This window comes from Giraffa tippelskirchi, chromosome 13 (genome assembly GCF_054371585.1).
Source record: "Giraffa tippelskirchi isolate mGirTip1 chromosome 13, T2T-mGirTip1v1.2.pri, whole genome shotgun sequence".
Classification (NCBI taxonomy): domain Eukaryota; kingdom Metazoa; phylum Chordata; class Mammalia; order Artiodactyla; family Giraffidae; genus Giraffa; species Giraffa tippelskirchi.
The window spans coordinates 44,312,489-44,324,536 of NC_137287.1; positions in this window are offsets into that span (position 1 = coordinate 44,312,489).

Below are 12,048 nucleotides of genomic sequence, written 5' to 3' on the forward strand. Positions count from 1 at the left end.
ACCTGACGGAAGAGCTGTGTGGAGGCAGCCTTAATGTTCCCAGGCAAAGTCAGCCCCAGAGATTGGGTTTTTCGGCCTCCCTCGCACAGCAAGTGTGGGGCTAGGCAGACGCCAGTACAAGAGGCCTGCAAACAGGTCCTCACTTCCCGAGCCAAGAGAGGCCTAGCTTTGCGAGCTCTCTGCTGCAGAGCTAACATGACGTAAGAGCTGTGCAGAGGGAACCTTGAGGTTCTGGGCAGTGTGGGAGCCCTAGGCATACACGGGCACCCAACGTCCATTGCCGATGAAAACTGAGGTCGCAACTAGCACTTCCCAGCCCGATGTGACTTTGAGGTTGAAGGCGGTCGAGCAGGCTGTCTTCCTTGGAGGGAGGAAAGGCAGACCCAGAGATTGCGTTTTTAGGCCTCCCTCGCACAGCAAGTGTGGGGCTCTGCAGACGCCAGTACAAGAGGCCTGCAGACAGGTCCTCACCTCCCGAGCCAGGAAAGGCCTAGTCATGAGAGCTCTCTCCTGCAGAGTAAACGTGACGGAAGGGCTGTGTGGAGGGAGCCTTGATGTTCCCGGGCAGTGTGGGAGGCCTAGCTGTCAACGTGCAGCCAGCTGCCATGGACGCTGGAAACTGACTTCCCAGGCAGCACTTCCCAGCCCAATGTGACTTTGAGGTTGAAGGCGGCGAGCAGGCTGTCTTCCTTGGAGGGAAGAAAGGCAGCCCCAGAGATTGGGTTTTTCGGCCTCCCTCGCACAGCAAGTGCGGGGCTATGCAGACGCCAGTACAAGAGGCCTGCAAACAGGTCCTCACTTCCCGAGCCAAGAAGGGCCTAGTTTCAAGAGCTCTCGCCTGCAGAGGTAACGTGACGGAACAGCTGTGTTGAGGGAACCTTGATGTTCTAGGCAGTGTGGGCGCCCTAGGCATACACGTGCACCCAGCGGCCATTGCCCCTGAAAACGGACTTCCCAACTAGCACTTCCCAGCCCGATGAGACTTTCAGCCAGAAGGCAGCCGAGCAGGCTGTCTTCCTTGGAGGGAGGAAAGGCAGCCCCAGAGATTGCGTTTTTAGGCCTCCCTCGCACAGCAAGTGTGGGGCTCTGCAGACGCCAGTACAAGAGGCCTGCAGACAGGTCCTCACCTCCCGAGCCAAGAAAGGCCTGGTCTTGAGAGCTCTCTCCTGCAGAGCAAAGGTGACGCAAGAGCTGTGTGGAGGGAGCCTTGCTGTTCCTGGGCAGTGTGGGAAGCCCAGCTGTAAACGTGAAGCCAGCGGCTGTGGCCCCTGAAAACTGACTTCCCAGGTAGCATTTCCCAGCCCAATGTGACTTTCAGGTTGAAGTTGGCCGAGCAGGCTGTCTTCCTTGGAGGGAGGAAAGGCAGCCCCAGAGGTTGGGTTTTTAGGCCTCCGTTGCCCAGCAAGTGTGGGGCTCTGCAGACGCCAGTACAAGAGTCCTGCAAACAGGTCCTAACTTCCCGAGACAAGAAAGGCCTAGTTTCGCGAGCTCTCGCCTGCAGAGCTAACGTGACGGAACAGCTGTGTGGAGGGAACCTTGATGTTCTAGGCAGTGTGGGAGCCCTAGGCATACACGTGCACCCAGCCGCCATTGCCCCTGAAAACGTACTCCCAACTAGCACTTCCCAGCCCGATGTGACTTTCAGCCAGAAGGGGGCCGGGCAGGCTCTCTTCCTTGGAGGGAGGAAAGGCAGCCCCAGAGAATGGGTTTTCATGCCTCCCGCGTGCAGGCAACGTGTGGCTGTTGAGACGCCCGACGCATAGTGCTGCGAGCAAGGCCTCATTTCCCGAGACAACAAAGGCCTAGTCTGGCGAGCTCTCTGCTGCCGAGCAAACGTGACGGAAGGGCTGGGTGGAGGGAGCCTTGCTGTTCCCGGGCAGTGTGGGAGGCCTAGCTGTCAACGTGCAGCCAGCGGCCAGGGCCCCTGAAAACTGACTTCCCAGGTAGCGCTTCTCAGCCCAATGAGACTTTCAGCTTGAAGGCAGCCGAGCAGGCTGTCTTCCTTGCAGGGAGGAAAGGCAGCCCCAGAGATTGCGTTTTTAGGCCTCCCTCGCACAGCAAGTGTGGGGCTCTGCAGACGCCAGTACCAGAGGCCTGCAGACAGGTCCTCACCTCCCGAGCCAGGAAAGGCCTAGTCATGAGAGCTCTCTCCTGCAGAGTAAACGTGACGGAAGAGCTGTGTAGAGGGAGCCTTAATGTTCCCGGGCAAAGGCAGCCCCAGAGATTGGGTTTTTCGGTCTCCCTCGCACAGCAAGTGTGGGGCTATGCAGACGCCAGTACAAGAGGCCTGCAAACAGGTCCTCACTTCCCGAGCCAAGAAGGGCCTAGTTTCAAGAGCTCACGCCTGCAGAGCTAACGTGACGGAAGGGCTGTGTGGAGGGAGCCTTGATGTTCCCGGGCAGTGTGGGAGGCCTAGCTGTCAACGTGCAGCCAGCTGCCATGGACGCTGGAAACTGACTTCCCAGGCAGCACTTCCCAGCCCAATGTGACTTTGAGGTTGAAGGCGGCCGAGCAGGCTGTCTTCCTTGGAGGGAAGAAAGGTAGCCCCAGAGATTGGGTTTTTCGGCCTCCCTCGCACAGCAAGTGTGGGGCTATGCAGACGCCAGTACAAGAGGCCTGCAAACAGGTCCTCACTTCCCGAGCCAAGAAGGGCCTAGTTTCAAGAGCTCTCGCCTGAAAAGCTAACGTGACGGAACAGCTGTGTGGAGGGAACCTTGATGTTCTAGGCAGTGTGGGAGCCCTAGGCATACACCTGCACCCAGCCGCCATTGCCCCTGAAAACGTACTTCCCAACTAGCACTTCCCAGCCCGATGTGACTTTCAGCCAGAAGGGGGCCGGGCAGGCTGTCTTCCTTGGAGGGAGGAAAGGCAGCCCCAGAGAATGGGTTTTCAGGCCTCCCGTGCGCAGGCAACGTGAGGCTCTTGAGACGCCCGACCATAGTGCTTCGAGCAGGGCCTCACTTCCCGAGTCAAGAAAGGCCTATTCTCGTGAGCTCTCTCCTGCAGAGCAAACCTGATGGAAGAGCTGCGTGGAGGGAGCCTTAATGTTCCCAGGCAAAGTCAGCCCCAGAGATTGGGTTTTTCAGCCTCCCTCTCACAGCAAGTGTGGGGCTAGGCAGACGCCAGTACAAGAGGCCTGCAAACAGGTCCTCACTTCCCGAGCCAAGAAGGGCCTAGTTTCAAGAGCTCACGCCTGCAGAGCTAACGTGACGGAAGTGCTGTGTGGAGGGAGCCTTGATGTTCCCGGGCAGTGTGGGAGGCCTAGCTGTCAAAGTGCAGCCAGCTGCCATGGACCCTGGAAACTGACTTCCCAGGCAGCACCTCCCAGCCCAATGTGACTTTGAGGTTGAAGTTGGCCGAGCAGGCTGTCTTCCTTGGAGGGAAGAAAGGCAGCCCCAGAGATTGGGTTTTTCGGCCTCCCTCGCACAGCAAGTGTGGGGCTATGCAGACGCCAGTACAAGAGGCCTGCAAAAAGGTCCTCACTTCCCGAGCCATGAAGGGCCTAGTTTCAAGAGCTCTCGCCTGCAGAGCTAACGTAATGGAAGAGCTGTGCGGAGGGAACCTTGATGTTCTAGGCAGTGTGTGAGCCCTAGGCATACACGTACACCCAGCGGCCATTGCCCCTGAAAACGGACTTCCCAACTAGCACTTCCCAGCCCGATGAGACTTTCACCCAGAAGGCGGCCGAGCAGGCTGTCTTTCTTGGAGGGAGGAAAGGCAGCCCCAGAGAATGGGTTTTCAGGCCTCCCGTGCGCAGGCAACGTGGGGCTCTTGAGACGCCCGACCATAGTGCTGCGAGCAGGGCCTCACTTCCCGAGTCAAGAAAGGCCTATTCTCGTGAGCTCTCTCCTGCAGAGCAAACCTGACGGAAGAGCTGTGTGGAGGCAGCCTTAATGTTCCCAGGCAAAGTCAGCCCCAGAGATTGGGTTTTTCGGCCTCCCTCGCACAGCAAGTGTGGGGCTAGGCAGACGCCAGTACAAGAGGCCTGCAAACAGGTCCTCACTTCCCGAGCCAAGAGAGGCCTAGCTTTGCGAGCTCTCTGCTGCAGAGCTAACATGACGTAAGAGCTGTGCAGAGGGAACCTTGAGGTTCTGGGCAGTGTGGGAGCCCTAGGCATACACGGGCACCCAACGTCCATTGCCGATGAAAACTGACGTCGCAACTAGCACTTCCCAGCCCGATGTGACTTTGAGGTTGAAGGCGGTCGAGCAGGCTGTCTTCCTTGGAGGGAGGAAAGGCAGACCCAGAGATTGCGTTTTTAGGCCTCCCTCGCACAGCAAGTGTGGGGCTCTGCAGACGCCAGTACAAGAGGCCTGCAGACAGGTCCTCACCTCCCGAGCCAGGAAAGGCCTAGTCATGAGAGCTCTCTCCTGCAGAGTAAACGTGACGGAAGGGCTGTGTGGAGGGAGCCTTGATGTTCCCGGGCAGTGTGGGAGGCCTAGCTGTCAACGTGCAGCCAGCTGCCATGGACCCTGGAAACTGACTTCCCAGGCAGCACTTCCCAGCCCAATGTGACTTTGAGGTTGAAGGCGGCCGAGCAGGCTGTCTTCCTTGGAGGGAAGAAAGGCAGCCCCAGAGATTGGGTTTTTCGGCCTCCCTCGCACAGCAAGTGCGGGGCTATGCAGACGCCAGTACAAGAGGCCTGCAAACAGGTCCTCACTTCCCGAGCCAAGAAGGGCCTAGTTTCAAGAGCTCTCGCCTGCAGAGGTAACGTGACGGAACAGCTGTGTTGAGGGAACCTTGATGTTCTAGGCAGTGTGGGCGCCCTAGGCATACACGTGCACCCAGCGGCCATTGCCCCTGAAAACGGACTTCCCAACTAGCACTTCCCAGCCCGATGAGACTTTCAGCCAGAAGGCAGCCGAGCAGGCTGTCTTCCTTGGAGGGAGGAAAGGCAGCCCCAGAGATTGCGTTTTTAGGCCTCCCTCGCACAGCAAGTGTGGGGCTCTGCAGACGCCAGTACAAGAGGCCTGCAGACAGGTCCTCACCTCCCGAGCCAAGAAAGGCCTGGTCTTGAGAGCTCTCTCCTGCAGAGCAAAGGTGACGCAAGAGCTGTGTGGAGGGAGCCTTGCTGTTCCTGGGCAGTGTGGGAAGCCCAGCTGTAAACGTGAAGCCAGCGGCTGTGGCCCCTGAAAACTGACTTCCCAGGTAGCATTTCCCAGCCCAATGTGACTTTCAGGTTGAAGTTGGCCGAGCAGGCTGTCTTCCTTGGAGGGAGGAAAGGCAGCCCCAGAGGTTGGGTTTTTAGGCCTCCGTTGCCCAGCAAGTGTGGGGCTCTGCAGACGCCAGTACAAGAGTCCTGCAAACAGGTCCTAACTTCCCGAGACAAGAAAGGCCTAGTTTCGCGAGCTCTCGCCTGCAGAGCTAACGTGACGGAACAGCTGTGTGGAGGGAACCTTGATGTTCTAGGCAGTGTGGGAGCCCTAGGCATACACGTGCACCCAGCCGCCATTGCCCCTGAAAACGTACTCCCAACTAGCACTTCCCAGCCCGATGTGACTTTCAGCCAGAAGGGGGCCGGGCAGGCTCTCTTCCTTGGAGGGAGGAAAGGCAGCCCCAGAGAATGGGTTTTCATGCCTCCCGCGTGCAGGCAACGTGTGGCTGTTGAGACGCCCGACGCATAGTGCTGCGAGCAAGGCCTCATTTCCCGAGACAACAAAGGCCTAGTCTGGCGAGCTCTCTGCTGCCGAGCAAACGTGACGGAAGGGCTGGGTGGAGGGAGCCTTGCTGTTCCCGGGCAGTGTGGGAGGCCTAGCTGTCAACGTGCAGCCAGCGGCCAGGGCCCCTGAAAACTGACTTCCCAGGTAGCGCTTCTCAGCCCAATGAGACTTTCAGCTTGAAGGCAGCCGAGCAGGCTGTCTTCCTTGCAGGGAGGAAAGGCAGCCCCAGAGATTGCGTTTTTAGGCCTCCCTCGCACAGCAAGTGTGGGGCTCTGCAGACGCCAGTACCAGAGGCCTGCAGACAGGTCCTCACCTCCCGAGCCAGGAAAGGCCTAGTCATGAGAGCTCTCTCCTGCAGAGTAAACGTGACGGAAGAGCTGTGTAGAGGGAGCCTTAATGTTCCCGGGCAAAGGCAGCCCCAGAGATTGGGTTTTTCGGTCTCCCTCGCACAGCAAGTGTGGGGCTATGCAGACGCCAGTACAAGAGGCCTGCAAACAGGTCCTCACTTCCCGAGCCAAGAAGGGCCTAGTTTCAAGAGCTCACGCCTGCAGAGCTAACGTGACGGAAGGGCTGTGTGGAGGGAGCCTTGATGTTCCCGGGCAGTGTGGGAGGCCTAGCTGTCAACGTGCAGCCAGCTGCCATGGACGCTGGAAACTGACTTCCCAGGCAGCACTTCCCAGCCCAATGTGACTTTGAGGTTGAAGGCGGCCGAGCAGGCTGTCTTCCTTGGAGGGAAGAAAGGCAGCCCCAGAGATTGGGTTTTTCGGCCTCCCTCGCACAGCAAGTGTGGGGCTATGCAGACGCCAGTACAAGAGGCCTGCAAACAGGTCCTCACTTCCCGAGCCAAGAAGGGCCTAGTTTCAAGAGCTCTCGCCTGAAAAGCTAACGTGACGGAACAGCTGTGTGGAGGGAACCTTGATGTTCTAGGCAGTGTGGGAGCCCTAGGCATACACCTGCACCCAGCCGCCATTGCCCCTGAAAACGTACTTCCCAACTAGCACTTCCCAGCCCGATGTGACTTTCAGCCAGAAGGGGGCCGGGCAGGCTGTCTTCCTTGGAGGGAGGAAAGGCAGCCCCAGAGAATGGGTTTTCAGGCCTCCCGTGCGCAGGCAACGTGAGGCTCTTGAGACGCCCGACCATAGTGCTTCGAGCAGGGCCTCACTTCCCGAGTCAAGAAAGGCCTATTCTCGTGAGCTCTCTCCTGCAGAGCAAACCTGATGGAAGAGCTGCGTGGAGGGAGCCTTAATGTTCCCAGGCAAAGTCAGCCCCAGAGATTGGGTTTTTCAGCCTCCCTCTCACAGCAAGTGTGGGGCTAGGCAGACGCCAGTACAAGAGGCCTGCAAACAGGTCCTCACTTCCCGAGCCAAGAAGGGCCTAGTTTCAAGAGCTCACGCCTGCAGAGCTAACGTGACGGAAGTGCTGTGTGGAGGGAGCCTTGATGTTCCCGGGCAGTGTGGGAGGCCTAGCTGTCAAAGTGCAGCCAGCTGCCATGGACCCTGGAAACTGACTTCCCAGGCAGCACCTCCCAGCCCAATGTGACTTTGAGGTTGAAGTTGGCCGAGCAGGCTGTCTTCCTTGGAGGGAAGAAAGGCAGCCCCAGAGATTGGGTTTTTCGGCCTCCCTCGCACAGCAAGTGTGGGGCTATGCAGACGCCAGTACAAGAGGCCTGCAAAAAGGTCCTCACTTCCCGAGCCATGAAGGGCCTAGTTTCAAGAGCTCTCGCCTGCAGAGCTAACGTAATGGAAGAGCTGTGCGGAGGGAACCTTGATGTTCTAGGCAGTGTGTGAGCCCTAGGCATACACGTACACCCAGCGGCCATTGCCCCTGAAAACGGACTTCCCAACTAGCACTTCCCAGCCCGATGAGACTTTCACCCAGAAGGCGGCCGAGCAGGCTGTCTTTCTTGGAGGGAGGAAAGGCAGCCCCAGAGAATGGGTTTTCAGGCCTCCCGTGCGCAGGCAACGTGGGGCTCTTGAGACGCCCGACCATAGTGCTGCGAGCAGGGCCTCACTTCCCGAGTCAAGAAAGGCCTATTCTCGTGAGCTCTCTCCTGCAGAGCAAACCTGACGGAAGAGCTGTGTGGAGGCAGCCTTAATGTTCCCAGGCAAAGTCAGCCCCAGAGATTGGGTTTTTCGGCCTCCCTCGCACAGCAAGTGTGGGGCTAGGCAGACGCCAGTACAAGAGGCCTGCAAACAGGTCCTCACTTCCCGAGCCAAGAGAGGCCTAGCTTTGCGAGCTCTCTGCTGCAGAGCTAACATGACGTAAGAGCTGTGCAGAGGGAACCTTGAGGTTCTGGGCAGTGTGGGAGCCCTAGGCATACACGGGCACCCAACGTCCATTGCCGATGAAAACTGACGTCGCAACTAGCACTTCCCAGCCCGATGTGACTTTGAGGTTGAAGGCGGTCGAGCAGGCTGTCTTCCTTGGAGGGAGGAAAGGCAGACCCAGAGATTGCGTTTTTAGGCCTCCCTCGCACAGCAAGTGTGGGGCTCTGCAGACGCCAGTACAAGAGGCCTGCAGACAGGTCCTCACCTCCCGAGCCAGGAAAGGCCTAGTCATGAGAGCTCTCTCCTGCAGAGTAAACGTGACGGAAGGGCTGTGTGGAGGGAGCCTTGATGTTCCCGGGCAGTGTGGGAGGCCTAGCTGTCAACGTGCAGCCAGCTGCCATGGACCCTGGAAACTGACTTCCCAGGCAGCACTTCCCAGCCCAATGTGACTTTGAGGTTGAAGGCGGCCGAGCAGGCTGTCTTCCTTGGAGGGAAGAAAGGCAGCCCCAGAGATTGGGTTTTTCGGCCTCCCTCGCACAGCAAGTGCGGGGCTATGCAGACGCCAGTACAAGAGGCCTGCAAACAGGTCCTCACTTCCCGAGCCAAGAAGGGCCTAGTTTCAAGAGCTCTCGCCTGCAGAGGTAACGTGACGGAACAGCTGTGTTGAGGGAACCTTGATGTTCTAGGCAGTGTGGGCGCCCTAGGCATACACGTGCACCCAGCGGCCATTGCCCCTGAAAACAGACTTCCCAACTAGCACTTCCCAGCCCGATGAGACTTTCAGCCAGAAGGCAGCCGAGCAGGCTGTCTTCCTTGGAGGGAGGAAAGGCAGCCCCAGAGATTGCGTTTTTAGGCCTCCCTCGCACAGCAAGTGTGGGGCTCTGCAGACGCCAGTACAAGAGGCCTGCAGACAGGTCCTCACCTCCCGAGCCAAGAAAGGCCTGGTCTTGAGAGCTCTCTCCTGCAGAGCAAAGGTGACGCAAGAGCTGTGTGGAGGGAGCCTTGCTGTTCCTGGGCAGTGTGGGAAGCCCAGCTGTAAACGTGAAGCCAGCGGCTGTGGCCCCTGAAAACTGACTTCCCAGGTAGCATTTCCCAGCCCAATGTGACTTTCAGGTTGAAGTTGGCCGAGCAGGCTGTCTTCCTTGGAGGGAGGAAAGGCAGCCCCAGAGGTTGGGTTTTTAGGCCTCCGTTGCCCAGCAAGTGTGGGGCTCTGCAGACGCCAGTACAAGAGTCCTGCAAACAGGTCCTAACTTCCCGAGACAAGAAAGGCCTAGTTTCGCGAGCTCTCGCCTGCAGAGCTAACGTGACGGAACAGCTGTGTGGAGGGAACCTTGATGTTCTAGGCAGTGTGGGAGCCCTAGGCATACACGTGCACCCAGCCGCCATTGCCCCTGAAAACGTACTCCCAACTAGCACTTCCCAGCCCGATGTGACTTTCAGCCAGAAGGGGGCCGGGCAGGCTCTCTTCCTTGGAGGGAGGAAAGGCAGCCCCAGAGAATGGGTTTTCATGCCTCCCGCGTGCAGGCAACGTGTGGCTGTTGAGACGCCCGACGCATAGTGCTGCGAGCAAGGCCTCATTTCCCGAGACAACAAAGGCCTAGTCTGGCGAGCTCTCTGCTGCCGAGCAAACGTGACGGAAGGGCTGGGTGGAGGGAGCCTTGCTGTTCCCGGGCAGTGTGGGAGGCCTAGCTGTCAACGTGCAGCCAGCGGCCAGGGCCCCTGAAAACTGACTTCCCAGGTAGCGCTTCTCAGCCCAATGAGACTTTCAGCTTGAAGGCAGCCGAGCAGGCTGTCTTCCTTGCAGGGAGGAAAGGCAGCCCCAGAGATTGCGTTTTTAGGCCTCCCTCGCACAGCAAGTGTGGGGCTCTGCAGACGCCAGTACCAGAGGCCTGCAGACAGGTCCTCACCTCCCGAGCCAGGAAAGGCCTAGTCATGAGAGCTCTCTCCTGCAGAGTAAACGTGACGGAAGAGCTGTGTAGAGGGAGCCTTAATGTTCCCGGGCAAAGGCAGCCCCAGAGATTGGGTTTTTCGGTCTCCCTCGCACAGCAAGTGTGGGGCTATGCAGACGCCAGTACAAGAGGCCTGCAAACAGGTCCTCACTTCCCGAGCCAAGAAGGGCCTAGTTTCAAGAGCTCACGCCTGCAGAGCTAACGTGACGGAAGGGCTGTGTGGAGGGAGCCTTGATGTTCCCGGGCAGTGTGGGAGGCCTAGCTGTCAACGTGCAGCCAGCTGCCATGGACGCTGGAAACTGACTTCCCAGGCAGCACTTCCCAGCCCAATGTGACTTTGAGGTTGAAGGCGGCCGAGCAGGCTGTCTTCCTTGGAGGGAAGAAAGGCAGCCCCAGAGATTGGGTTTTTCGGCCTCCCTCGCACAGCAAGTGTGGGGCTATGCAGACGCCAGTACAAGAGGCCTGCAAACAGGTCCTCACTTCCCGAGCCAAGAAGGGCCTAGTTTCAAGAGCTCTCGCCTGAAAAGCTAACGTGACGGAACAGCTGTGTGGAGGGAACCTTGATGTTCTAGGCAGTGTGGGAGCCCTAGGCATACACCTGCACCCAGCCGCCATTGCCCCTGAAAACGTACTTCCCAACTAGCACTTCCCAGCCCGATGTGACTTTCAGCCAGAAGGGGGCCGGGCAGGCTGTCTTCCTTGGAGGGAGGAAAGGCAGCCCCAGAGAATGGGTTTTCAGGCCTCCCGTGCGCAGGCAACGTGAGGCTCTTGAGACGCCCGACCATAGTGCTTCGAGCAGGGCCTCACTTCCCGAGTCAAGAAAGGCCTATTCTCGTGAGCTCTCTCCTGCAGAGCAAACCTGATGGAAGAGCTGCGTGGAGGGAGCCTTAATGTTCCCAGGCAAAGTCAGCCCCAGAGATTGGGTTTTTCAGCCTCCCTCTCACAGCAAGTGTGGGGCTAGGCAGACGCCAGTACAAGAGGCCTGCAAACAGGTCCTCACTTCCCGAGCCAAGAAGGGCCTAGTTTCAAGAGCTCACGCCTGCAGAGCTAACGTGACGGAAGGGCTGTGTGGAGGGAGCCTTGATGTTCCCGGGCAGTGTGGGAGGCCTAGCTGTCAACGTGCAGCCAGCTGCCATGGACGCTGGAAACTGACTTCCCAGGCAGCACTTCCCAGCCCAATGTGACTTTGAGGTTGAAGGCGGCCGAGCAGGCTGTCTTCCTTGGAGGGAAGAAAGGCAGCCCCAGAGATTGGGTTTTTCGGCCTCCCTCGCACAGCAAGTGTGGGGCTATGCAGACGCCAGTACAAGAGGCCTGCAAACAGGTCCTCACTTCCCGAGCCAAGAAGGGCCTAGTTTCAAGAGCTCTCGCCTGAAAAGCTAACGTGACGGAACAGCTGTGTGGAGGGAACCTTGATGTTCTAGGCAGTGTGGGAGCCCTAGGCATACACCTGCACCCAGCCGCCATTGCCCCTGAAAACGTACTTCCCAACTAGCACTTCCCAGCCCGATGTGACTTTCAGCCAGAAGGGGGCCGGGCAGGCTGTCTTCCTTGGAGGGAGGAAAGGCAGCCCCAGAGGTTGGGTTTTTAGGCCTCCGTTGCCCAGCAAGTGTGGGGCTCTGCAGACGCCAGTACAAGAGTCCTGCAAACAGGTCCTAACTTCCCGAGACAAGAAAGGCCTAGTTTCGCGAGCTCTCGCCTGCAGAGCTAACGTGACGGAACAGCTGTGTGGAGGGAACCTTGATGTTCTAGGCAGTGTGGGAGCCCTAGGCATACACGTGCACCCAGCCGCCATTGCCCCTGAAAACGTACTCCCAACTAGCACTTCCCAGCCCGATGTGACTTTCAGCCAGAAGGGGGCCGGGCAGGCTCTCTTCCTTGGAGGGAGGAAAGGCAGCCCCAGAGAATGGGTTTTCATGCCTCCCGCGTGCAGGCAACGTGTGGCTGTTGAGACGCCCGACGCATAGTGCTGCGAGCAAGGCCTCATTTCCCGAGACAACAAAGGCCTAGTCTGGCGAGCTCTCTGCTGCCGAGCAAACGTGACGGAAGGGCTGGGTGGAGGGAGCCTTGCTGTTCCCGGGCAGTGTGGGAGGCCTAGCTGTCAACGTGCAGCCAGCGGCCAGGGCCCCTGAAAACTGACTTCCCAGGTAGCGCTTCTCAGCCCAATGAGACTTT